We start from the raw sequence: 25,270 nt of genomic DNA, 5'->3' as shown, positions 1-25,270 counted from the left end.
TCTTAATTCAGGGCTGCATTTTGCATTTCTTAAACACAAATGTGCAACAAAAGTAATTTCCCGTGTTAGTTTCTTTTGTAAATACATCTCTGCAGCATGTGCAGACATTTTTTAAGAAGTTAAAATTAAATGAAATTAGCTTTCCATTGTAACAGTGCATCCTTGATGTGTTCCTTCCATCTGAGACTTCAATCAAATCATTCATCTGCACATAACAGCTTATTGATTTCATAAAAAGGTAAGTTTTTTCCACATCTACTGGTAAGAGGTGCCAACCCCCCCATGAGAATACTATCTGGGAACAAAGGAAACTCTATATCCATTTGACATTTAACTGGTAGCGGCATGGCATTTGCTCTTCCTCAAGAACGGCAATAAGCACAAACTCTTTTGTTGTTTGAAAATTTGTCTTCACAGTGAACAGATGCCAGCGTTTAATCTGCCTGAAAGGGATGCCAGTCTTTCTTCTGTCTGACAGAGTACTGCCAAGTAGTCTGAATCATAACGAATGAAACAAACAACCATTTAGATCTGTTAATCAGGCAGATTAAGCTAGGGGGCTTTTTCTTTACAATGCATCAGTGGAAATGTTTGAGACAATTTTAATTAATATATGCAATAAATATCTCTTTGTATTTTCTGAAAAAGCCTAAGGGTGGAACACTCCCATTCCCTCGCAGGCAGGATCAGAGGTGGGTGGGGGGTGGGTGGAATTCAGCAGGAGGTCTAAAAATCAGTTTCAGTTTTACGCTAGCATGAAATGATAACTTCCGATATTGCCCATCATAGCAAATATTTATTCCTGCCACAGGCTGATGTGAAACTGATTTGCATCTCGCTAATGGGATGTAAATGAAGGCCAGGCCGGAATCCTCCCCATGGACCCAATTTTCCGCAATGCCAGTGGGAAAACATGCTGGTTCAGAACACGTAGCGTGCAAAGCCCACTACTTACCTGCAGCTGTGGACACCCAAAGAGAAAAAGATAGAGGCCTCCATCTACTAGATTCTGGAGAAACACATGTACCTTAGGATGAGCCTCATCCATGTGGCTCCTCTGTGAAGGAGCTTTCGGATGGTGGGAGTTCTCCCACGCAGCAACATCACTCAGCCTTCAATTTTCTTCCAAGGACTTTGTGCAAGTTTCAGATCTTCTTCCAGGGACTTTGTCATGGGTTGAGACAATATGTGTGGTGACACAGAGTCACTGAGCAGAGACTGATAGCCAAGTTCCGCACACATAAAGACTGCCTCAACCGGAATCTTGGGTTCATGTCACACTATCTGCACGACTTGCTTGGGCTTGCAAAATCTCACTAACTGTCCAGGCTAGAGACAATACACATCTCTTTAACCTGTGTTTAACATTGTCTGTACCTTTAAGACTTGATTACTTGTAAAGATTCTTATTCCAATCATTATTTTGTAAATTGAGTTTATGTCTTTATGTGCCCTGTTTGTGAACAGAACTCCCACTTACCTGATGAGGGGGCAGCGCTCCGAAAGCTTGTGGCTTGTGCTCGCAAATAAACTTATTGACTTTAACCTGGTGTTGTGAGACTTCTTATTGAGACAATGCTCCAGGGACTTGGTGCAAGGTTCAGACCTTCTCCCAGAGACTACGCCATGTGTTCAAACATTCTTCCAGGGGGTTCAAATCTTTGAGCTGTGGGATGGAAGGCAGCTGAAGGGTGGTGAAGAGTTTGGAGTACTGCAGATGGGATCTGGAGAAATGTGTGATTGCTTTTGTTTTGTGTGGAAATATACAGATTTGTTTGTTGTTAAGGTTTCTCTTGAGAATTAACTTTGTTCTGAATTTTAATTACAAGCACTTCAGAAGTTTAGAGAAGGCAAAAAAAAACATGTTATGTTCTCTGCTTGTGTGTGCAATAAACTGATTGAAGCACACAAACATCATCCACTCAACAATCTTTAATGTCTTTTTTCCCAAAATAGTGATTTTGTGATAGTAGTTTCACTACTTTAAAGTTGAAAAGCTAACAAAAGGGAAGTGTAATCAATAAACTAAAATTTTCAATTTATGAGCCTGGACTCATGGTTCCTGGCCTGAACCATGATTCCAGGGTATTTATATAAAGATGTGGGAATTTTAATCAGGATACTACTTCACACGTGAGATCGAGATAGTTTTCATGTTCAATAGGTTGATTGGAATTTGCGATACTTGAAGTAATTTTGACCAATCCTAAATTGGAATGGTCTTGGATGAGAAAATTGTTACAAAATTTAAAGAACTTTTCCTGACAAAATTGTCCCCACAAGAAAGGAAAATGTTGAAATAAAATCAAAAGATGCTGGATGAACCAAGCAGGTCTGGCAGCATCCATGGAGAGGAACAAGCTAAAATTTCAAAGCCAATTTACCCTTTCACACAACTGAAGAACAGTAGAAATGTAATGAATCATATCATAGGAGAAGTGGGTGGTGAAGGTGGGGAAAGATAGAAGAACAGGGAGAGGTTGGGGCAAAGGAGAAATTGACAGAAGTGTCATGGAAGTAAGACAAAAGGGAGTGTTAATGATACCATCAATCTTCTGTTTTTATTTCAGATATCCAGCATCTGTACTATTTTGCTTTAATTTTTGGAAACTTTTTGAGACTTGAGATTTTAGCCATTCTAAAGTCTCTGGAGGTGATCTTACCAAAAAGATTCTAAGAGGGTAATCTTATAAAAAGAAATCTAAGTCCAGTACAAGCATGAAAACGGAAGAGATTTGTTTCTCGGTGAGTCCAAATCTGGTATTTTATGCACTTAATGCATGAAACAATCTCAAAATTTGATTTCTGCCTGTACAAGGAATGATGTGGAGATGCTGGCATTGGACTGGGGTAAACACAGTAAGAAGTCTCACAACACCAGGTTAAGGTCCAACAGTTTTATTTAGTAGCAAACGCCACTAGTGGGCAGGGCTTAAATTGCCAGAAAACCAGCTTATAGCAGCAGAGAGCACAATTGCACATTTGCAGGTCTCTGCTCTGAACCTGTCACACATCCTCTGCTGATTTCAGCTGGCCTACATGACCTAAACCAGGCACCCCCTTGTATTACGTAGGTCCCGTGGCCAATCGTGAGGCACCCCCTCCCATCCGCGACCGGACCAATTGACCCAAGCCCGCACTAGCCAGAACAGTCAATCCTCCGCCAGACTGATTGACATGTCCCCTCCCCACTGAATGCCATGCAGAGTGGCAGCAGTGCACCCCCTAACGATCGCAACTGCAAAGTGCATGGCGGATCCTCCCTCCACCCCACCAATCAGCCCCACCCCTCTTCTTGCCCTGCCCCAGTATGCCCCGCCCCCTTGGCATCTCTCCCAGCATATAGATGCTAATTTATTCATAGTGGACAAACCCGTGGGTCTGCCCCACTGTTCCAAAACCAGACCATCGTTTTTAAATGGTGACCTGATCAATGTGTTCCTTTACCTACACCCTTCCCCCTAAAAATGAAATGCTGCTTCCCCATGACCAGGGGAGCATCACCAACCGCTCACCAAAAAGGGACATACTCCCTTCACCTACAACAGATGATTCCAAACCCCCCACTCCAACCCTCCCCCCCCCCAACCACCACACTACACGGACATGAGGATGGGCTGATCCAACATCCCCACTCAGCTCCCCAACCCTCTCAGAAACCCCACAGAACTCTTGCCACCTCAGATTCCCCCACTCAGACCCTCTTTCTCCCACAGACTTCCCATTCAGGCCCCATTTCCACTCAGGCCCCTCCACAGTCCCCTCCCCTGCTCAGAAGAAATTAACTGAGGGTAGGAGAGGGACAGGAAAAACACAACCCCACATGGGAATTAGAATAACCTAGTTTGGGTGTATTAAATGGAATATGTCAATCTGGTTTTGATGTACATTCTAGCAAAATGTAAACATAAATGAGGCTAGTACATTAAAAGCTTTCTCTTGGTCATAGTTTTTATCTTGTCTAGATTTTTTAAAGAGAACTGAAATCAGTTCAGGCTGTGTGACAGGTTCAGAGCAGACACCCACAAATGTGCAATTGCGCTCTCTGCTGCTATAAGCTGGTTTTCTGGCAATTTAAGCCCTGCCCACTAGTGGCGTTTGCTACCAAATAACACTGTTGGACTTTAGCCTGGTGTTGTGAGACTTCTTACTGTGTTTACCCCAGTCCAACGCTGGCATCTCTGCATCATTCCTCGTACAGGCAGAAATCAAATTTTGAGATTTTTTTACGCACTAAGTGCATAAAATACCAGATTTGGACTCACCGAGAAACAAATCTCTTCCGTTTTCATGCTTGTACTGGACTTAGATTTTTTTTACCCCAGTCCAACGCTGGAATCACCACGTGGAAAGTAAGACTTCAAGTCTTTTTGATAAGAGAGTCAACAACATGTGACATGACATTTGCGACACTGCATATATGTGTGTATATGAGTTACATGTGAAGTAACTGGACAGTTTAGGGTTTATTTACTAATGTCACAAGTAGGTTTACATAAACACTGCAATGAAGTTACTGTGAAAATTCCTTAGTTGCTGTACTCTGGCACCTGTTGGGTGTTAGACTTTTTACCTGTTGGGATACATAGAGACAACTTAGCATGGCCAATGCACCTAACCAACACAACTTTCAGGCTGTGGGAGGAAACTGGAACACCCAGAAGAAACTCACGCAGACACGGGGAGAATGTGCAGACTCCATGCAGTGACCCAAACCAGGAAACAAACCAGATTCCTGGCGTTATGAGGCAGCAGAGTTAACCACTGTGAAATGCAGGAATATGTAGAAAATTAATTCAAAATGGTTTGGTTCAAAGGTTGAGAAGTGCTCAGAGAAATGCATTGACAAATGGGTCTTAGGCATGTGCATTGCTTGCAGATAGCATGGTATGAACTGGTTAATGTGGCCAGTAGAGAGACGCAACATTTTTAATTCATCAATGCACAGCCTCATAGTCATAAAGAAACTGACATATTAAAACAATCTGAACAGAATTAAACACTCTAACACCTGTCACAGTGAGCAAAATTAAAGTAAAAGGGATAAAAATTTGGATTGGAACAATGAAGGGTCTGTAAGTAAAAACACTTAGTCAGAAGTATCTACAAGCTCAAGAGGAGAGCTGGAGAATCTTGTGACTGTAAAGTGTTATTTTAATGATATTGAGTGAGATGATCTGCAGATTGAGAGTTTCATACCAAAAGGTGTATCAATCTAAGACGATATTATGCAGAGATCACCGTCAAATTACAATGGATAATGGAATTTTACACAGGTTATAGGAATAAGAAACTGGAATTTAGAAACAAGTGACTTTAACAAAAACGTGAACAATGTATCTCAGCCATCGCATTTTTTAAAATATTTTCCCAATTGCTCCAGTCTTTTTGTTGTATTTTCAGACAAAACATTTCTTTGTGCTCAACTTCCAGGAATATTTTGAAACTTTTGGCATAATTTAGTTAAAATGGTGCACAGAAGACATAAGAATTGACTTGGGTTTCATATCACAGAGCATGTATTGTGATGCGAAGAAGATTGAGTCTTTTCCCTGGGGAAAGCGGCAACAATAAAATGGCAGCATATGGGATCCTTTATTGTGACTAATCGCTTTGTCATTTTTTCCATTTGGCAAATTAGATGTGACAGCAAAACAAATCCTCTGTACCAACAAACAAAGGAGCTACACATTAATTTGTATGTTTGTTGATTTTTACTGAGGTTCAAGCTTTTACGTTCAATGTTAGGCAATGCAGATGTGAAAACTGTCTTGGCAAATTGGGAGTAGCATTAATTATGATGACAATATTTAATTTGATCCAGTATGTTATCTCTTTGTTCAGTAATTGGATTGCATTTTGTAGCTGATTTGCTGTTTCAAGCTATAATAAAAAAAGGGTGAAATAACTTCTTCACATGATTTATCACCAAATACAATGTTTGGAATTTACTCCTGTCAGTGGTGGGGTTTGCAGCAGGCAGGAACAGAGAATGTGGTTAGAGGGAAAAAAATAGTTCTTTTGATGGCAAGAAATGACAACAGGAACTTGCAGTCCTAGCAGCATGGCAGGATAATGGAGGATCGACATTTCTGCTAAAGGTTTTTGAGAACCGGATTTACATGTGCTCAATCTTATTTAAATCAGCAACAGACTGGAATGCTCCCTCCCTCCCCCCCCGGATATAATCTGCCCTGCCATCGGGAATGCACACTAGCCTGATTCATGACTGGACCAATGTGCTCATTCACATGGCAAGAGACCACTTACCTGAGAAGCCACGGTCCTGAGCACCACACTACCCTACTGAGGAAATAAGCAGGTGAGGTGGGGTAGAGAGGAGGTTCTGGAAGTCATGGGGCTGGGGTGGAGGGAAGAGGATGGTGCAGTGGTGCTGGAAGTCACGGGAAGAGTCATAACACATGGGGGGGGTGGGGGTGGGCGTGGGCAGAAGATAGGGAGGGAGGTGGAGAAACCAGGAAGCCTTGGGCGGGACTGAGTATTGCTGTGGGGGCCCAGGATTTAATCCCACCATAGCAGATGGTGAAATTTGAAGTCAATAAAAATCTAGAATTAAATGTTTAATGATGACCATGGAACAATTGTCGATTGTTATAAAAACCCATCTGGTTCACGAATGTTCTTAAGGGAAATAAATCTGCCGTCCCTCCCTGGTCTAGCCTACATGTGACTCCACACCCACAACAGTGTGGTTGACTCTCTATTGCCCACTGCAATGGAGGACAGTTAATGACAGACAAAAATTGCTGGCCCAGTCAGCGACATTCACATCCCATAAAAATGAATGAATAAAAAAAAATATTCAGAGGGAGAATCGGTGGTGTCAATGATGGAATGTTGGGGGCAGGGGGGATGTGATTGGGTGGGAGGATGAGGTTCTGGGTAAGGGGAATGTTTGAAGGGGGTATGTAGTTTGATATGGAACTTGGGAGTGGACAGGATCAGGGTGAGGGACTCTGACAGATGTGGGCTCATGAGGGAGGAAAGGCATGTGAAGAGTGACAATATGGGCAGGTGGGGGGGGAGGTGGTGGAAGGGTAGTGTTTAAGGGTGATTGATGGACAGGTTAAAGTTATACCGGAATCATTGATGGTGAAAGAGAGAGTGGGCTGCAGGAGGAGTGTAGTATTGAGACAGACTTGTTTGTGGACTTCAAAATGGAACAGTTCAAAGACAAATGCTCATCAGAAGCTCTTTAACACTAAAACTTGCTGCTGAGATTGCAGTGTTCATGGAATTGACCACAAAAGAGGCTTCTGAAATTGGAGCTGGCGTTAAAATACACAAGCTGGAAATGGACAGAACAAAGTCTCTTTACAATGTAAGCATGCTATAGATATGTTCAGATGGAGCATTTCCACATGAAAATAAATGTAGAAGCTGTGGAAAGTAAAGCCACACAACTAAGGTGTGTTGGACATGATAAGCTTCTCCAAACCCAAAGGTATGCAAACGCAAGAACACATCGAGGTCTAAAAAAGGGGTCCTTAAAAATACCTGATGAGGACAAAAATTTCCAAAGTGATATCAGACTAGGAAAGATTCAAGAATTTGAACTAGGTGTCCTATCCATGAAAAACGATACCCAAAGGTTCCAGGTTTATCCAACATTATACAGAGAAGGAGTAAAGATAGAAGTAGATATGGGAGCAGCTGTATTACTTAATGGAATCCTAGAATTCTAGCAGTGCAGAAGGAGGCCATTCAGCCCATCGAGTCTTCAGTGACTCTCCAAACAAGCATCCCACCAAGGCACACCCTCCCACCCTATTCCTATACCCCACACACTTATTCCGCAAGTACCCCTAATCTACATATCTTTGGACACTAAGGGGCAATTTAGTATGGCCAATCCACCTAACCTGCACACCTTTGGACAGTGAGAGGAAACTGGAGCACCTGGAGGAAACCCTTCATACATGGGGAAAACATGGAAACTCCAAACACACAGTCAACTAAGGCTGGAATTGAACCTGGTCCCTGATAATCATTGTGCCACCAAGCCGCATATCACTTCTCCCAGTTAATCAGTTACCACTAAAACCTTTAAACATAATCCTGTAAACCTATACCAATGAGATAGTTCCACTGAAAGGACATATCATAGTTCAAGTGGAAGTCAATCAGCAGAATTGCCTCTGCATATAGCAAAGGGGCATTTTCCTACACTCTTTGAGAACTTATGGTTACACAAAATCAAGCTGAACTGGGGAGCAATTAATCAACTGACAGCACAAACAGGCTACCCAAACATCTAGAACATAGAACATAGAACATTACAGCGCAGAACAGGCCCTTCGGCCCACGATGTTGCGCCGACCAGTTACAAAAACAATGACCCACTAGCCTATACCAATCCCTTTTCGTCCATAAACCTATCCAGAGATCTCTTAAACGCCCCCAAACTAGACGCATTTACAACTGCAGCAGGCAGGGCATTCCAATCCCTCACCACCCGCTGGGTAAAGAACCTACCCCTGACATCCGTCCTGTAGCTACCCCCCCTTAATTTAAAGCCATGCCCCCTCGTGCTAGCTTTCTCCATCCGAGGAAAAAGGCTATCACTATCCACCCTATCTAAACCTCTAATCATCTTATATGTTTCAATAAGATCCCCTCTTAGCCGCCTTCTTTCCAACGAAAACAACCCTAAATCCCTCAGTCTCTCCTCATAGGACCTCCCCACCATACCAGGCAACATCCTAGTAAACCTCCTCTGCACCCTCTCCAACGCCTCCACATCCTTCTTGTAATGCGGGGACCAGAACTGCACACAGTACTCCAAGTGCGGCCGCACTAGAGTAGTGTACAGTTGCAACATTACACTGCGACTCCTAAATTCAATCCCCCTACCAATAAACGCCAAGACACCGTACGCCTTCTTGACAACCTTATCTACTTGATTCCCAACTTTCAGGGATCTATGTACACACACACCTAGATCCCTCTGTTCATCCACACTATTCAAAGTCCTCCCGTTAGCCCTATACTCGACACATCTGTTGCTCCTACCAAAGTGAATTACCTCACACTTCTCCGCATTAAATTCCATCCGCCACCTCTCGGCCCAGCTCTGCAACCTATCTAAGTCTCCCTGCAGACTATGACACCCTTCCTCACAATCTACCACACCTCCAACTTTGGTGTCATCAGCAAATTTACTAATCCACCCAACTATACCCTCATCCAGATCATTAATAAAAATTACAAACAACAGTGGCCCCAAAACAGATCCCTGAGGCACACCACTCGTAACTGCACTCCATGATGAATATTTACCATCCACCACCACCCTCTGTCTCCTATCTGATAGCCAATTCCTGATCCAACTTCCTAGATTACCCACAATCCCATACATCTGCATTTTCTGCAGAAGCCTACCATGGTGAACCTTATCGAACGCCTTACTAAAATCCATGTATACCACGTCAACTGCCTTACCCCCATCCACCTCTTTGGTCACCTTCTCAAAAAACTCAATAAGGTTAGTAAGGCATGACCTACCCGCTACAAAACCATGCTGACTATTTCTAATTAATTCATTACACTCCAAATAACTATAAATCCTATCCCTAATAATTTTTTCTAAAACCTTGCCCACAACAGAAGTAAGACTCACCGGTCTATAATTCCCGGCAAAGTCTCTGTTCCCCTTCTTAAACAATGGGACAACATTCGCTATCCTCCAATCCTCCGGGACTACACCAGAGACCAATGACGACCTGAAGATCTGAGCCAGAGGCTCTGCAATCACCTCTCTAGCCTCCCAGAGAATCCTAGGGTAGATCCCATCCGGACCAGGGGACTTATCTATTTTCAGCCCCTCAAGAATTTCCAGCACATCCTCTTTATCAACCGTAATACTGTCTATTTTACACCCCTGCAACCCAATGTCCTCCTCAGCTATATTCATGTCCCCTTGCGTGAACACCGAAGAGAAATATTGGTTCAATACTTCTCCAATCTCCTCCGGTTCCACACACAACTTCCCCCTGCTGTCTGTAACTGGCCCTAATCTTGCCCTGACCAACCTTCTGTTCTTGACATACCTATAGAACGCCTTAGGATTCTCCTTAATCCTATCAGCCAAAGTCTTCTCATGTCCTCTTTTAGCCCTTCTCAACTCACTCTTCAACTCCCTCCTAGCCAATCTAAAGCTTTCTAGTGCACTATCTGAGCCCTCCAATCTCATCCGAACATAAGCCTCCTTTTTCTTTTTAACCATCGACTCAACTCTTTTAGTGCACCACGGTTCCCTAGATCTACCAAATCCACCATGCCTGACAGGGACATACCTATCAAGGACTCGCAGTAGTTGCTCCTTGAAAAAACTCCACATTTCAGACGTTCCCAGTCCCTGTAATCCCCTAATCCAATCCATGCTTCCTAATTCACTCCTGATAGCCTCATAATCGCCCTTACCCCAGCTAAAATTGCTGACCCGAGGTTCATGCCTATCTCTTCCCATCACTAAGGTGAACGTAACCGAATTGTGGTCACTATCACCAAAATGCACACCAACTTCCAAGTCTAGCACCTGGTCTGGCTCATTTCCCAGCACCAAATCCAATATAGCCTCACCTCTAGTTGGCCTGTCTACATACTGAGACAAAAAACCTTCCTGCACGCTTTGTACAAACACTGACCCCTCTAGCGAGCTAGAACTATAGCAACTCCAATCAATATTCGTAAAGTTAAAGTCCCCCTGGAGAAGGTAGAACTATAGCAACTCCAATCAATATTCGTAAAGTTAAAGTCCCCCTGGAGAAGGTATTCGAGAATACCCTCAGATTCATGACTGGAGTGGAGGCAAAGCTCAAGATCAAGTCTGATAGCAACCTTGGATGTTTCCAGGCAAGAACTGCCTTATGCAATTAAACCAAAGAAAGAATGGAATTGGAGAAATTAATCAAGGGTTGAATCTGTAATGGTGAATGATTGGGCAACCCAATCATCCCAGTTATTAAATCTGATGGTCTTGTACATATCTGTGAGGATTTTAAGACAACAATAACTCCATTATTGTGTGTCAGCCAGAACGTCTTGCCACTAATTAAGGACCTATTTGCTGGACTGGCTGGTAGTCAGCAAGATAAACTTGTCCCAACGTACTCCTAAATGAGGGTGGTAACTGAGTCGCACTGCTAACCACTACTGTCCACAAGGGATTGTTCCAATACAAGCAGCTACCATTCGGAAAAACGCTGGCACTGGCCATGTTCCAGAATTCAAAGGACTAAACCTTGTGTTGCCTCAACGGCGTCCGGTGTTATTTGGATGACACATCTCCCGAAGGCCCACATCTGCATCAAATGTTTAGAGCTGCAGCGTTTGAGGGCCCGGGTCAGGCAATTAGAGCATTTCTGGTCAGGGAGAACGAGGCAATAATGGCTATGAACCATGGTCAAGTGGAGGTCCCAGGGCCTGGGGGACGGGACGGGTGGGTAACTGTTAGGAAGGGAGGAAGAAGTAGTCCTGGTCCAAAGATTACCCCAGTGGCCCCCCAAAAGGCATCAAAAGGGGTACAAAACGTAAGACAGGAGGACCAGAATGCCTCAGAGGGAAGGAAGGGGGCTGGCAATGAGATAGTGGTGGGGGATGGCAGGGTTAAAGGAATTGATAGGCGGTTCTGTGGGCAAAAGCGTGACTCACGATGGTAGTCTGCCTCCCTGGAGCAGGACATATCAGAGAGGATAGAGGGAATTTTGAAGGATGAAGGAAACCAGGCTGAAGTAATTATACACATAGGAGAGAAGGACGTAGGAAGGCAGAGCAGGGGGGATGTACGTCGGCAATTCGGGGAATTGGGGGCCAAGCTGAAGAGCAGGGCCTCCAGGGTGGCATTCTCTGGGCTGCTGCCTAGTAACAGCATGGCTAGGAATAATGAGATCATGCAGCTGAATGCGTGGCAGAGGGATTGGTGCAAGGTAGAGGGCTTTACTTTTGTCGATCACTGGGAAATATTTGTGAGAGAAGGGCACCGGTACAGGAGGGATGGGGAACATTTGAATGGGAGGGGGACAAATATCTTAGCTGGGAGGTTAGCTGGAGTGTTTCAGCAGGGTTTAAACTAATAGGGAGGGGGGGTGGGGATGAGACTGATAGCTCATTAGGCACTGGGATTGGGAGTGAGTTGGGTGACAGGGTAGGTTTGGTTGAAAGGAAAATTATCCGGGGGAAGGAGGATCCGAGTGGGCCTGGAGGTTTGGATTGCGTCTGTTTTAATGCGAGGAGTGTAACGGGTAAAACGGATGAGCTTAGGGCCTTGATGCTCGTGAGGAATTTAGATGTGGTGGCAGTGACAGAGACATGGTTAAAGGAAAGGCAGGACTGGCAGCTGAATATTCCTGGGTATAAGTGTTTTAGGTGTGACAGAGGAGGGTTGAAGAGAGGTGGTGGGGTGGCATTGTTAGTTAAGGAGCACATCACAGCAGTGCAGAGGGAGGATAATATGGGGGAGTTAGGGATTGAGTTGCTGTGGGTGGAGTTGAGGAATAGGAAGGGAGCGATTACTATGCTAGGGTGTACTGTAGGCTGCCCAACAGCCCAAAGGCAGTGGAAGAAGGCATTTGTAAAGACATTTTAGATAGGTGCAGAAAGGATAGGGTTGTTGTAGTGGGTGACTTTAATCTTCCTGGAGTGGATTGGAAGGTGCCTAGAGCTGGGGGTTCGGATAGGAAGGAATTTGTAAAATGTGTGATGGAAGGGTCCTTGGAGCAGTACGTAACTAGTCTGACTAGGGAGGGGGCTACACTGGATTTAGTTTTGGGTAATGAGTCGGGTCAGGTGGTTGAGGTTGCAGTAGGCGAACATGTGGCTAACAGACCACAAGTCTGTCTACTTTAGGATAAAAATGGAAAAGGATGAGTGCTGTCCGACAGGGAGGGTGCTGAACTGTGGGAAGGCAAGCTATAGCCGGATTAGGAAGGAGTTGATGGACACTGATTGGGAGAGGTTGTTAGCGGGTAAGTCCATGGTTGGCAAGTGGGAGGCTTTCAAGGGAAAACTGAAAAGGTTGCAGGAAAGACATGTGCTGGTAAAGAGGAAGGATGGGAAAGGCAGGATTAGAGAGCCGTGGATTACAGGGGATATTGAGGACTTGGTCAGGAAGAAGAGAGAAGCACATGTTAGGTCTAAGCAACTGGGAACGGAGAGGGCACTGGAGAAATATAGAGAGAGCAGGAGGGAGCTCAAAAGGGGAGTTAGAAGGGCTAAAAGGGGGCATGAAATGGGTTTGGCTGATAGGATTAAGGAAAATCCAAAGGCATTTCACTCGTATATTAGGAACAAAAGGATGGTTAGAGGGAAAATCGGTCCTCTTAGGGACAAAGGAGGGAAACTGTGCATAGAGTCTGAGGGAATGGGGGAGATCCTGAATGAATACTTTGCATCGGTATTCACGAAGGAGAGGGGCTTAGTGTCTTGTAATGTCTTGGACGGAGCTGTAGACCAGTTGAAGGAAATATCCATTACGAGGGAGGAAGTGTTAGGGTTTTTAGGCAGCATAAAAACTGATAAAGCTCCGGGGCCTGATAGCATTTATCCCAGGCTGCTTAGGGAGGTGAGAGATGAAATTGTTGGGCCTCTGACGCAAATCTTTGTCTCTTCTTTGGACACAGGTGAGGTCCCAGAGGACTGGAGGATAGCTAATGTGGTCCCACTCTTTAAAAAGGGCAGTAGGGATAACCCTGGTAATTATAGGCCGGTGAGTTTGATGTCAGTGGTAGGAAAGTTGTTGGAAAATATTCTTAGGGATAGGACATATAAGCATTTGGAGCGTTGCAATCTGATTAGGGATACGCAGCATGGCTTTGTTCAGCCGAGGTCTTGCCTTACGAATCTGGTAGAATTTTTTGAGGAGGTGACAAAAACGGTTGACGAAGGACGAGCCGTTGATGTCATCTATATGGATTTCAGTAAGGCGTTTGACAAAGTCCCTCACGGTAGGCTGGTAGAAAAGGTTAAGGCTCATGGGATACAGGGACAGGTATCTAGATGGATTGAAAACTGGCTAGGCAACAGGAGACAGAGAGCAGTAGTGGAAGGGTCCTTTTCTAGCTGGAGGTCTGTCACCAGTGGTGTGCCGGAGGGCTCAGTACTGGGACCTCTTCTATTCGTAATATATATAAATGACTTGGAAGAAGGCGTATGTGGTGTGATCAGCAAGTTTGCAGATGACACAACGATGGCCGGATTGGCGGATATTGAGGAGGAGTGTCAGGTGACGCAGCAGGATATAGATAGACTGGTATATTGGGCAGATAAATGGCAGATGGAATTTAATCCTGATAAATGCGAGGTGATGCATTTTGGAAGGAATAATGTAGGGAGTACATGATAAAGGGTAGACCTATTAAGAGTATAGAAATGCAGAGGGACCTGGGAGTGCAAGCTCACAAGTCTCTGAAGGTGGCAACTCAGGCGGAGAAGGTTGCGAAGAAAGCTTACGATGTGCTAGCCTTTATAGAGTATAAGAGCTGGCGTCTAATGCTACAGTTGTACAGAACGTTGAGGCGTATAAGATGATGAATGGGATGGATAGGATAGAGGTGGAAAGACTCTTCCCGCTCAAAAAAGACAGTAGGACTAGGGGGCACAGCCTCAAGATAGAGGGGGGGCGGTTCAGAACGGAGTTGAGGAGGAACTTCTTCACTCAAAGGGTGGTGAATCTCTGGAATTCTCTGCCCGTTGAAGTGGTGGAGGCTGCCTCGCTAAATATTTTTAAGAAGCGGGTTGATGGGTTTTTGATAAGAGAGGGGATTAAGGGTTATGGGGAGAGGGCGGGAAAGTGGAACTGAGCCACGACAGATCAGCCATGATCTTATTGAATGGCGGGGCAGGCTCGAAGGGCCAGATGGCCTACTCCTGCTCCTATTTCTTATGTTCTTATGTTCTTATGGAGTACTGCGTCCAGTTCTGGTCACCTTACTACCAGAAGGACGTGGAGACCCTGGAGAGAGTGCAGAGGAGATTTACCAAGATGCTGCCTGGTATGGAAGGACTGGGTTATGAGGAAAGATTGGGTAAACTGGGGCTCTTTTCCTTAGAAAGACGGAGATTAAGGGGGGATCTGATAGAGGTGTATAAAATAATGATAGAGTAAACAGTAGTAGGCTTTTTCCTAGATTGGAGACAAATATCACGAAGGGCAACGAGCTTAGGGTGAGGGGGGAGAAGTATAATTTGGATGCTAGAGGGAGGTTTTTCACACAGAGGGTCGTGGGGGTATGAAATGCACTACCAAGTAAGGTGGTGGAGGCAGGTACGCTGGACTTGTTTAAGGTTTACATAGATAGACATATGAGCGAAACAGGGATGGGGGGTTATAGGAGACGGTTTTAAATAAAGGTCAGAGCCTTGGGACGTTCCTGGAAATCTAATGCTACATGTGTTGATGTTTTGTCTCTTTTACTCCGCAGGTGCATCGGTCCACCTTGTTGTCTAACGAGGGGCATGCACACGGTGGGTCGTGTGTGGGCTGCTCTTGGATGTTTCGAGGGTGGCCTAGTACTTCGCGTCGTTTGTGTATGCTTAAAACTGGACCAGCAGATGGGCACCACAACAGCTCAGTGACTATCACTGCTAGCTGTGCAAATACATGGATTTGGGCCTGTGTCTGTGGGAGTTTGCGCATTCTCCCTGTGGTTGCGTGGGTTTCCTCTGGGTGCTCCGGTTTCCTCCCACACCCCAAAGATGTGCTCTTAGGCTGACTGGTGCAACAAATTGTCCCTAAATTATTCTCCCCTGAATCTGGTTTCCAATGGGGGTACCATAAGCATAGACACGGGTCAAGGGAGGCGTAGGAAAATACATTGCTGAGATGGCGGCGTGGGCTCGTTGGGCCGAACGGCCTGTTTCCTGTGCTGTGTTGTTCTTTGTTCAATCACAGGCAGAACTGAACAGGAACATTTACACAGCTTAGAGGAAACAACATAGTGTCTAGAGAAGTACAACCTATGTGCGAAGAAAGAAAAATGTGAATTTTTCAAATCATCCATCAATTATCTAGGTCATGTAAGAGTCAAGGATGGCCTCCACATAGAATGTAAGAAAATGACATCAATCCTAGAAGTGCCAAGACCGCAGAACATGTCATAATTGTGATCATTTTAGGACTAATTATTTATTAGCGGATGCTCATCCCAACACTGCGAAAGCCACTTCATACTTAACTGTGTGCTAACCAACAATAGAATTGGACGAAGGAGTGTGAAAGTGTGTACAAAGGAGTTGAAAATATGCTCAAGTAATCTGAGGTATTTGTCCATTTTAACCCAGAGTTGAAAATTCAACTAGCATGTGATGCATCACCCTATGGGGTGGATGCTGTTGTCTCTCACATTATGGCAACTGGGAAGGAGCGGTTAATAACATGCACATCACAAACATTATCAAGTGCAGAACAAAATTATGTACAACTTGAGAAAGAAGCGCTCAGCATACTTTTGGGCATTAAACGATTTCACCAGTACCTGTATGGCAGATGATTTACTTTGTTGACCAATCACAGGTCATTGACAACCATTTTTGGTCTATACCTGGGAATTCCATTATTCGCCACAAGCCATTTACAAACAGGTGCTTTGAGATTGTCAGTGCATAATTATGAGATCAAGATTCAGAGATCAGAACAACATGCCAATGCAATTGCCTTATCGAGATTGCCTCTTCAGGACAAACTTGAATCACAAAACAGCTACATTACCATATTTTTTTTCTCCCAGGTATAGAATGTGTCGATAACACTGTCTCAGGTGTAAAGGCACAGGAGGAATGACCCAGTAATGAATAGGGTCATGGACATGGTTTTAAAAGGAACATCATTGGACAAACAAAAGAATCCTGAATTCACACACAATGAGGGACTTGAGGTAACTTTCCAAAATGGAGTATTGCCAAGGGGGTTCAAAGTGATCGTTCATCCATGCTTACGAGACAAAGCTGCATCCTGGATCAACTGAATGAAGGTCATCCAGGGATAGTGCCAATGAAAGAGCTTGTACAAAGCTATTTTTGATGGCCAGGACTTGACTCACAAATGAAAGAAAAAATGAGGTAATATCAGTCATGTGCTGGAATATGGAATATTCCATCTTGACAACATTTCACCCGTGGGATTGGCCAAAACAACCTTGGCAGAGGATATTTATTGACTCTTTGCAGAACCCATTGAAGGCTACATGTTTCTTGTCCTAGTGAACACACATTCAAAATGGCCCAAAGTCAGGATGGTGAAATTCACCACGATGGAAAGAACAATAGAGGAATTGGATGAGTTGTTCGCAGATTTGGACAGCGCGATAAATTACTCAGTGATAATGGGACGCAATTTACATCGCAGGAATTTATGGATTATCTTAAGAACAATGCAACACATAAGGGCTGCCCTATATCATCCGTCCACTAACAGATTGGTGGAGAGGCTAGTACAGTCACCGAAATATGACATCAAAGAATCAAAAGATGAAGGTTCGCCATCCAGTACAGTAAACAACTTTCTCATATCCTATGGGAACATGACTCAAAATTCACCAGCAATATTGTTCCTGAGAAGAAAATTGAGAACTAAGTTTGATCTACTCACACCACCACAATAGTAGGACGACAATAACAAGCACAACGGGTAGCAAGGTGACACAATGGTTAGCACTGCTACCTTACAGCACCAGAGATCCGGGTTCAATTCTGGCCTTGGGTCACTGTCTGTGTGGAGTTTGCACATTCTCCCTGTGTCAGCGTGGATTTCCTCTGGGTGCTCCAGTTTCCTCCCATAGTCCGAAGATGTGTCAGCTAGATTAGATTGATTGGCCATACTAAATTGCCTTTAGTGTCAGGAGATTAGCAGTGTAAACCTGTGAGGTTACAGGAATAGGACTGGGTGGTATCGTGGTTGGTGTAGACTCGATGGGCTGAATTGCCTCCTTCTGCACTGTAGGGATTCTATCTATCATTCACAAGTCATTTGCCATGAACAAACATTGAAAATGAGGAGTTTTAAAGAAGGAGAAAGAGTTTTAGCAAGAAACCACTCTACAAGTGAGAAGTGGGTACCTGCAATCTCCCTAGCTAAGACAGACTTGATTTCTTATACAATGCAATGAGATGTTAAGAGAATATGGCGGAGACAAATTAATCAAAACCTCACTTCCAAAAGCGAATTAGTGGAGACAGTATCAGAAGGGCTTAAGTCAGACGCCCAAGGTTGTGAAATCCCTGAGCCAATAATTCCTACAGAACCAAGTTCAGATTCTACTCCAGGAGAACAACCAACATCTCTGGAAGCTGACAACGAAGAAATTTCACAAGATAAAGCACCTAGTATTCATGAGGAACAGGCTCCCAATGCTGTCAAAAATCAGACTCTGGAAAGCCGTATCTTATCCAAATGAAATCAATGTCCACCAAAAAAACTCTCACGTTAATTGTACATATATAGATAATACTTGGTCAGGTTACTGATGTTCACTGTGAGAAGGAATGTTATGTATTGTAAAGCAATGCATTACTGTGTGTTTAGTCAAAAGAACAAAGAACAATACAGCACAGGAACAGGCCCTTCAGCCCTCCAAGCCTGCACCAATCATGTGTTCCTAATTAGACCATCCGTTTATATCCCTCTATTCCCAGTCTGTTCACGTGGTTATCTAGACAAGTCTTAAATGATCCAACGCGTCTGCCTCAACCACCTTGCTTGGTAGTGCATTCCAGGTCCCTGGCATATCTGTATTGAATCTTGCCCCCCTTACCTTGAACTTGTGACCACTTGTGTTTTTCATTTCCAACCTGGGAAAAAGCTTCCAACTGTTCACCTTATCTATGCCCTTCATAATTGTATAAACTTCTATCAGGTCGTCCCCCAACCTCAGTCTTTCCAGAGAGGACAACCCTAGTTTACTCAATCTTACCTCATAGCTAAGACCCTCCATATCAGGCAACCTTTTCTGCACTCTCTCCAAAGGCTCCACATCCTTCTGGTAGTATGGCAACCAGAACTGGACACAGTATTCGAAATGTGGCCGAACCAACATTCTATATAACTGCAACATCATATGCCAACTTTTATACTCTATGCCCTGACCAATAAAGGCAAGCATGCCATATGCCTTCTTCGCCACCTTTTCCCCGAGTTGCCACATTTAAGAATCTATGGACTTGTAGACTTAGATCCCTCTGTGTGTCTATACTCTTTCCAAATTTTCCATCCTCTGTACCGCTGCAATATGCTCCCTAACCAGTATTGCTACTCGCCCACCTCTTCTAGCCCCTCCTCTGTCTCGCCTAAAACACTTATACCCTGAAATATTCAGCTACCAGTCCTGTCCTTCTTTTAACTAAGTCTCTGCCACTGCAACCACATCCAAGTTCCGTGCATGTATTAAGGCTCTAAGTTCATCTGTCTTGCCTGTTACGCTCCTTGCATTTATATATATGCACTCCAGACCACCAGGCCCACTGAGTTCATCCTCCCCAAGATTGCTCTTCCTCTTAGGTAGCCTTGTCTTGGCCCCATTCTTGTCTCTAGTCTCTACACTTGCTGACCACTTCTGATTCCCAACCCCTCTGCCACATTAGTTTAAACCCACGCGAACCATACTAGCAAACTTCCCGACCAGGATACTGGTGCCCCTCCAGTTCAGGTGTAACCCATCCTTCTTGTACAGGTTCCATCCTCTCTGGAAGACTTTCCAGTTATCCAAAATCTGAAACTCTCCCTCCTGCACCAGTTCTTTAGTCACTTGTTCAAATGTACTATCTCCCTGTTCTTAGCCTCACCACCACGTGGCACAGGGAGCAATCCAGAGATTGCTACCCTAGACGTTCTGTTTTTTAGCCTTCTACCTAACTCCCTAAATTGTTCTTGCAGCACCTCCCTGCTCTTTCTGCCTACGTCATTTGTACCAATGTGGATAATGATGTCTGTCTGATTACCCTCCCCTTTCAGAATGTTCTCTACCCGCTCAGAGGCATCCAGGACCGTGGCACCAGAGAGGCTGTCTACCATCCTGGAATCTCGTTTGCACCCCCAGAACCACCTGTCTGCGCCTCTAATGATTGAGTCCCCCCCTACTATTGCTCTCCGATTCTCCCCCTTTTCCTTCTGAGCCACAGAGCCCGACTCGGCGCCAGAGACCTGGTCACCATGGCTTACCCCTGGAAGGTCATCTTCCCCCACAGTATCTAAAACGGTATACTTATTTTGGAGGGGGACAACCACAGGGGATCCCTGCACTGACTGCTTCCTCCTCTCCCCTCTGCTGAATGTCACCCAGCGAGCTTCATTTTTAGGTGTTACCACTTCCCGATAACTGCTATCAATCATCCCCTCTGCCTCCCGAATGATCCGAAGTTCATCCAGTTCCAGCTCCAATTCCCTAAGGATGCCTTTGAGGAGCTGAAGCTCGGTGCACCTCTCACAAGTGAAGTCAGCAGGGCCACTAATGGTGATCCTTACCTCCCACATCTTGAAAGAGGAGCATTGAACTGCCCTAACTGCCATCCTCTCCACCCAAACTCCCAACAAGAAAAGAGTTAGAAAAAGCCTGCTGTGCTGCTTTCGTGCCAATCTCCGCTATGACAGATCGGCGCACACGCAGTGGCCCGCTCAGCGCTATGCTGCCAGCCTCTCCAGCAGGAGTAGGTCCTGCCCACTGAATTATTGCATAAGTCACGCTAGTTCTCTCTGCAGTGGGAATGAAGTCGCAAATGGGTCAATGAAGTCAGCAGTGCCGAGAATGTGAGAGACCCATTTTGAAAACCCTGCTGAAAAAACTTTAGTTTTCACATGAATTGAACACTTAGAATTTTTTGGGGTGAATCCCCCACCCCCCCCCCCAAGAAAAACAATGCGTGGTAAGAAAGCCATGTTTGATTGGAAGGCTTGTCGGCTGGGTGGGTAAATGGCATTTGCCATCTGAGTTATTGTTAGGTTTATGTGAGGTGCCATTTCCTCCCATGGGTTGTAAATGTAACAAATGAATCATCAAGGTCTAGAAGCCAACTCCCTTAACTATTGCTAAACTCATAGCAATTATTTATGGTTGATTTATAGTTTATTTGAACTTTGGGGTAAATATTTATCTTATGCTTGATGCATACATATGAGCAATTATATTTAATTATTATTATGTTTGATCATACTGGAATCTGTGCAATTTAATGTAATTTACATACCAAATATTGGTGTTTTTAATATCTTATATAGAATATGTAATTATTCAAAAGGCATTTGGCTAGATTTTCCTCAGGCATTATATTTATCTGATGAGGAAAGTCATGTAAACATTATAATAAGTGTGGCTTTGGGATAAAGGAAATACAGATGATTTGCTAGGTAATACGGACATGTTTGTAAAAGTATTCTGAATTTGTTTTCTGTTTTATTTGATTCATTGGTAATCAGAGAATTTATGTAGAAGGTCTTTTGGAGGTAATTTAACATGAGGCTTGTCAGCAAAGAACAATGAAACATTACAATTGTTCTACAAGTGAAGGCGATCTCACAACCTTCAGGAGGTAAACATTAAAAAAACTAGTCAGTCACAAAAGTCAATTTATGGCTGCCATCAGTAGGAATTATTTACATTTTTTTCCTGCTAAATGACAAAATAGAAGGCTTAGATATGGTGCTTCACCATACGAATGGGACTGAGGAAATCACAGAATCATTACAGTGCAGAAGGAGGCATTCGGCCCATCAAACCTGCACCGACAACAATCCCAATTTATTTATTAGTGTCACAAGTACGCTTACATTAACACTTCAATGAAGTTACTGTGAAAATACCCAATCACCACACTCTGGTATCTGATCAGGTACACTGAAGGAGAATTTAGCATGGCCAATGCACTTAACCAACATGTCTTTCAGATTGTGGGAGGAAATCGGAGCAGCCGGAAGAAATCCATGCAGAGACAGGTCCTAGCCATGTGACCTTACATATTTACCCTGCTAATCCCTCTGACACTTATGGGCAATTTAGCATGGTCAATCAACCTAACATGTACATCTTTGTGCTGTGGGTGGAAACTGGAGCACCAGGAGGAAACCTACACAGATTCAAGGAGAAGGTGCAAACACCACACAGTCACCCAAGACAGAATTGAACCTGGACCCCTGGTGCTGTGAAGCAGCAGTGCTGACCACTGTACCGCTGTTCCACCCTCAATCAAGACGATGATCTTGAATGGATCTTGTGTACTGCATACTGCTTAGTTTTAGGGTGCATTGTAATGAGCATGACAGCAAGTCATCCAATCTTTCTATTGGTCCTGGATGCTATATGATGGGTCAACTCAATAAGAGGAAAAGATTTTTGTTCAAACAGATTCACAATGTTTTACATTTTAAAACACTCCACATGAATTGGTCAATCAACCATCACGTTTGAGGCCATTAAAAAGATTATTTGGCAGAAATTACAGCGGATGCTCATAAACAGGAATTCCTTTCTTACAAGATGATACCCGGTCATGTTTGGTTTCATTATGTTTTAACTTCTGCCAATATTTACGCTAGCAAGGACACCCTTCCCGAGGAAGATTCTAAATCTGAGGCATTAGAGAACTTTAATCATTATGGGCAGATTCGCCTGGGGATTAGAAATTAGAAACCTCCAGCAAAGCTCAGCATATGTCCTTTGACATTAGTCACCGTGAGGTATAATTGACAAGTTTACCCTAATATGTGGTGATGTATTGCTTGATCTTGCTTTCACAAAATTAACAAGCATCTGGTGAATCAAGATTTTATTGGTAGATTAAGAGCAATGCACATAACTAGCAATCCATGAAAAAAGGTGTTGGGGAAGAAAGAATATTATTCCTTATTTTGTGATTGGATTATAAAGTTGGCTTTTAAATATGCAGCGAAGAAAGACATAGTGTGTGGACAGCACAGCAAAAGTAAACAAAATAAAGTACAAAAACAGCCTGAAATAAATAATGCTTGCACTGTAATGTAAAGACAAATGAGAAAAATAACTATTATTGTGAATACTAACCTGAAAACATCTGAACAGCATCATGATCATTTCATACTTATAAATATTAGAAATAATCCCAAAATATTCAAACATCACCACTGTTTATTTAAAACCTGTATTATTTGTCTAATTTCAACAAAGGGCTCTTTTTCCTTTCTATTTTTGTTGCTACTTGGAAATAACCTCAATCATTAGCGAATCCTCTTGCATATAATTACCCTGGCAAATAATGCCATCATTGGTACAATAAAAACAAAATGAGCTGTGGGCATTGGAATTCTGAATAAAATGAAGTATGTTGGAAATACACAACAGATCAATCAGCAATGCAAAAAAAACAATAATTTTTGAGTATAGAGCCTGTTTTGACAGTTTACACAATGAAGTGCTGGCAAAGCTTCGTTGTATATTTCTATTAATTTTAATTATGCAATCAGCTTTTCCATCTGCCTTTCATGTGCTGTTTTCTTTTCAGATATTGCCTGCAATTGAAGTGAGACTGACTGCTTACTTGACATTCATTGCCATGAAGGCAAACTACTTAAGCTCTGTGCAGCACCAATGAATTAAAAAGAGCAATTAAATCATGCATCGAACAGCACCTGTACAAAACTGTCATTTTAAGTTTTGATTTACAAGCACTGTTCACATTTGCAGCATTTATTAACAAGCTTCCATTTCAAGAAGGGCAATGTAGGAAATTTATATTCACATTTGTTACCCTGAAGAAATCTAGAATTAGGACTGTATCCCTTCTGAGAGATAGCCTCAAAATCTGTGGCCTGTTACTCCTTTGGAAATCAGCGTATGGGCAATTTCTAACCACTTTGGTCAGGAGAGGATTAGAATGGATTAAAAAGTTTGCTGATTGCAAAGAGAGAAACCGATTATGCGTCAACTAAATATAAGTGGGTGGTTGGGTTTCTTACAGCATCTCTATTCTATCTTAAAGAACTTCCGATTATACTTACTGATTCAATTATTACCAATTACTTTAAAACATAAACTCCAATGTTAAAAATGTAGATCTAATAATGCAAATAGTTCAGAATAGATTGGAGTGGAATTCGGAGAACAACGTAAAAACATCTGTTGACAAATTACCTATTCTGGATATCAATCAAATTCAATGTTTGAACAAAATCACTAACCACTTCTGAAAGAAACTAAAATTGGTAATATCTATGCTTAACAAATTCCAATGTTTTAATATCATGTCTCTATCAGGAAATTGTTGATTAAACAAAATTAGCTTTAATGTAAATCTATTACTTTGAGAAACATGAGCTTGCAGATGATGCTAAAATAGGTGAGAAAACAGGCAGTGAAGAGGACATAAAGAATCTACAGACAAATATACACAGGCTCGGAGCATAGGCTAAAATTTGGCAGATGGAGTTTAATGTGGATAATTGTGAATTTATCCATTTTGACAGAAAAAATAGAAAGGTAAATTATTACCTAAATGGAAAGCAGATTCAAAATGCATCAGGGCAGAGGGATCTGGAGTCTATGTTCATGAATCGCAGAAAGTCGGTGTGCAGATGCAGCATGTAATAAAAAAGGCAAATGGGATGTTGGCATTTATTGCAAAAGGCCTGGTGTATTTAAATAAAGAAGTATTATTGCAACTTTATAGGGTGTTGGTGAGACCATATCTGGAGTATTGGGTCCAGTTTTGGTCTCCTTATTTGAGGAAGGATGGGGTGGCAGTGGAGGCGGTTCAGAGGAGTTTCACCAGATTGATTCCAGGGATGAAGGGTTTGACATAAAATGATTACATGAAATAGGTTGGACTTATACTTTATGGAGTTTAGAAAGATGAGAGGGGATCTGATCGAGGAATATAACACTTTAAAAAGGATTGATAAATTAAATGTAGACCAAATGTTTCCTCTTATGGGGCAGTCTAGAACAAGAGGTCACAGGTATAGGTTGAGAGATGGTAGATTTAAAACTGAGATGAGAAGGAACTACTTCTTGCAGAGGGTGGGGTATTTGTGGAACTCGCTGCCCGATAGTGTGGTGGAGTCTAAATCATTGAATGATTTCAAGAAGGAGATAGACACATTTTTAATTTGAAAAAAGGGAAAGATGGCTATGGGGAACAGGTGGGGAGGTGGATTTGAGGCCAGGGAGAGATCAGCCATGATCTGATTGAATGGTGGAGCAGGCTCGAAAGGCTGAATTTGCCTACTTCAGCTCCTTATTCCTATGTTCCTGACTTCTATTCCAGTATGTGAATAAATATCAAAGTTCAGCCTTTA

This window comes from Carcharhinus amblyrhynchos, chromosome 29 (assembly GCF_965287045.1).
Source record: "Carcharhinus amblyrhynchos chromosome 29, sCarAmb.v2.hapA, whole genome shotgun sequence".
Classification (NCBI taxonomy): domain Eukaryota; kingdom Metazoa; phylum Chordata; class Chondrichthyes; order Carcharhiniformes; family Carcharhinidae; genus Carcharhinus; species Carcharhinus amblyrhynchos.
The sequence above is the reverse complement of the archived record's forward strand: the minus strand, read 5'-3'. Positions refer to the sequence as shown.